This window comes from Anabrus simplex, chromosome 1, assembly GCF_040414725.1.
Source record: "Anabrus simplex isolate iqAnaSimp1 chromosome 1, ASM4041472v1, whole genome shotgun sequence".
Lineage (NCBI taxonomy): Eukaryota > Metazoa > Arthropoda > Insecta > Orthoptera > Tettigoniidae > Anabrus > Anabrus simplex.
The window spans coordinates 1,245,187,318-1,245,190,759 of NC_090265.1; positions in this window are offsets into that span (position 1 = coordinate 1,245,187,318).

Sequence of the window (3,442 nt, forward strand, 5' to 3'; positions counted from 1 at the left end):
AGTAAATGCGGACTGATATCACAGTGAGCGATAGCCAACAGCAGCGTTCACCACAGCGGACATGTTTTGCGCATTCAGTGTTAAAGGGAGGCATGTGCACCAGGTACGCATTTTTACAACGAGCCATGCCTTCAATGCCACCTAACGGCTTTATATGAATATTTAGCTCGTGACTACAACGACCAATGAGGTATATGAATATCAGGAACGTAAACCAATCAACAGGTACCTATCGCCACAACTTTATCGTCTTCGTGTCATCTTTGTATTACAACTACGTGAAATTAATTTATATAAATTCATCAGAATATAGAACTTAAACATGTTTAATCTCCCATAAAGAAGATTCGAGTACAGACTACACAATCAACAGGACGCAACTGTGTTCTTCTGATGAAACCGAGCAAGTGGCCTCGCGGTTTGGTCACGTAGCTATCAGCTTGCATTCGGGAGACGGTGGGTCCAAACCCCACTGTCGGTGGTCCTGAAGATGGTTTTGGGTGGTTTTCAATTTTCACACCAGGCTGTACCTTAATTCAGGCTACGGACGCTTTCTTCCCACTCCTAGGCTTTTCCTATCTCATCATCGCCATAAGACCTGCCTGTGTTGGTGCGACGTAAAGCATATTATAAAAATTATAAAAATCTTCTGATGAAACTGACTGCCGACATTCTGGGAGACTGCGGCACAAAGAGTTCAAATGCAAAAAAAAAAGTATGTTTTCTTTCTGAATGTTGTGTTCTCTGCATTGGTTTTGAATACCTACGCGTTTTTATGCACTGTTAGTACAGTTTACTTATTTAATTTTGTACTTCTTCGCCAAATATTCAATAAAAAGCATAAGTCCACAATTCAAGCTCCAGATTCTCGCTAGATAAATTCTGGAGCATTCATTATATTACTATAGATGATATACCTGCATCAACTTTTCCTGAAATATGTGCCTATTAATACAGATATCGAATCCATAAATTCCTTCATTTTCATAGAATTAACACATAGCCTATCATATTAGAACAGTGAGTGATTCAATTCTGTTTATGCTCTTGCAACATTTGTCTCTGAAACGGGTTAAAAAGCACAAAACTTAGTATGTCTGATGGAAACCTGATGCTCCTAACATCTTTTATTTCATGAAACACGTCATCTTGATATCCAATATAGAAAAGCCTCTCAACGAGGTCTATTTCCATCAAAAGGTCAAAAAGAGTTCAGAAAGCAGTTAAAGAGCGTAAGGTAACCGAATCAGAGGACTATCATATTGCAAAGCCACTGATTGTGTGACTGAAACTTACTACTTCTTTCTGAAGATACATTATATAATCTCCAGGATTTTAAAGTGTTGTATTGTAATTATGGTTCGTGATTTAGAAATCTCTTCAGTCTTAACTGGCCAGTGATGTTGCTCAGGCAATGGGATTTATATTTACTAAGTGAGTTGGCCATGAAATTAGGCTCGCCTAGCTGTGAGCTTGCATTCGAGAGATGGTGGGTTCGAATCGTCCCGTCGGGAGCCCTAAAGATGGTTTTCCGAAGTTTCTCATTTCCACATCAGGCTGTACCTTAATTAAGGTCACGGCCGCTACATTCCAAATCCTAACTCTTTTCAATCCTTCCATCACCGACAATCTTTGATGAGTTAGTGCGACGTTAAACGACTAGCAAGTCAGTAGAGGTGTATTTTTCGGAGATTCTAAGTTTGTACGTGGCTCTTGGAGCGCAGTATAATCTCTATTGTTAGTCGTAGTGAAGAAGGAGGAACAGATAATCGGAAAGGTTGGATAATCCTTTCGACTTGTTATTACCATATTTTATGTTATTCTAAAGAATTCTGTACTTTTTTACAATTTGTTTAACGCCGCACCAACACAGATAGGTCTTATGGTGGCGATGGGATAGGAAAGGCCTAGGAGTGGGAAGGAAGCGGCCGTGGCGTTAATTAATGTACAGCCCCAGTATTTGCCTGGTGTCAAAATGGAGAAAACACGGAAAACCATCTTCAGGGCTGGCGATAGTAGAGTTAGGACCCACTATATCCCGGGTGCAAGCTCACAGCTGTGCACCTCTAACCGCACAGCCAACTCACCCGATAATTCTGTACTTCTCTTCTGAATTTTACTTCCAGGACTTTTCTGACGTAGAATGCATTTATAGTTTCGGAACCGTACTTGGTCCATTGAGAATTACCAAATAAAAATAAAATGATAACATTGAAATAATTTCTACATAACACGTGCGACAAGAGTTTTCAGTATATTGTTGTAAAGGAAGAGAACGAATGAACGCAGCAACAAGAGCCTGATCTCGGTGTTGTCCCCTTTTTTCGTTCCACATCGGCAATAGCTCCAAGCGCATCCCAGGCGTGCTCGGTCCGCTCTCATTGTGATGGGGAACACATATTAATAGAATGTACAAGACAATGAAACTATAGCTATAAATGATAGCAGGCAGACCTCGATGTAAGATTAAGAAAATGACTTATTACATGATTAAACAAGATATTGTCGTTGCCGGGACAAAACCTCCTATGTGATAACATTTTTGGAGATATACTGACCCGCAGCACATACATTATGAAGAGGGTGAATGCCTTGACAATATGCACACAATTTTGCACCTTAGATGACAGAACCTTACCGGCCAAATTCCTAAGACAAAATATTTCTCATAGAAGGTTTTGTCCCGGCAGCGACGATGTTAAAATGATCAAAATACTATAACGTGTGACATGAATGAAAATTTATCTTTCCAAGTTCTGGAATAAAGTTTATCTTGAGGTAAATGGAAAGAACAGCAATTATGCACCGACACACGCATTTAACACAAATTACATTTAATTTAGTTTTCGCAATTACACTTACACCTTACTCACTTTGTTTATTTATTTTAATTCAGGAAATGAGTACCTGGTACGTGTTTCGTTCCTGCGCACTTGACATCGCAGTGGAAACGCTAATCTTACACATGACCTAAGGCTTTGGGGAAAGTCCTATGCCAGGGCCTCTCAAACGCCCAAAATCTCACGCGTGCAGATAGAGGCGCAAGAGCTCCGTGCACTGTGCATCGCTGCCGCTCGGCATGGCTCGGATCAACGCTTCGTCTCTCGGCTACTCGGTTAAGCTCGGCTCAACTCGCCTATACTCGGCTCAAGTCAGCTCGGATTTGGAGCGCTACGGCGCAAGTGGGGCAGAGGGAAACAGGCGGAGCGAGCGAGACAGGCGTGAGGAAAGAGAGAGTAAGCGCTATTGCTCCAAATCGAGGAGTGGGGGTGTGCACTCTAGTCAACCAAGCCAAGTCGTCTTTTGCACCGTACACAGTGCATGCACCACGCGCATGCACCCTGAGAGGCCCTGTCCTATGCTAACGGTATACAAGAGCCTGTGTGGGGTAGTGAGTTCAAATATATACAAATCCCGCACGAGTAAACAAATCATGAATGAA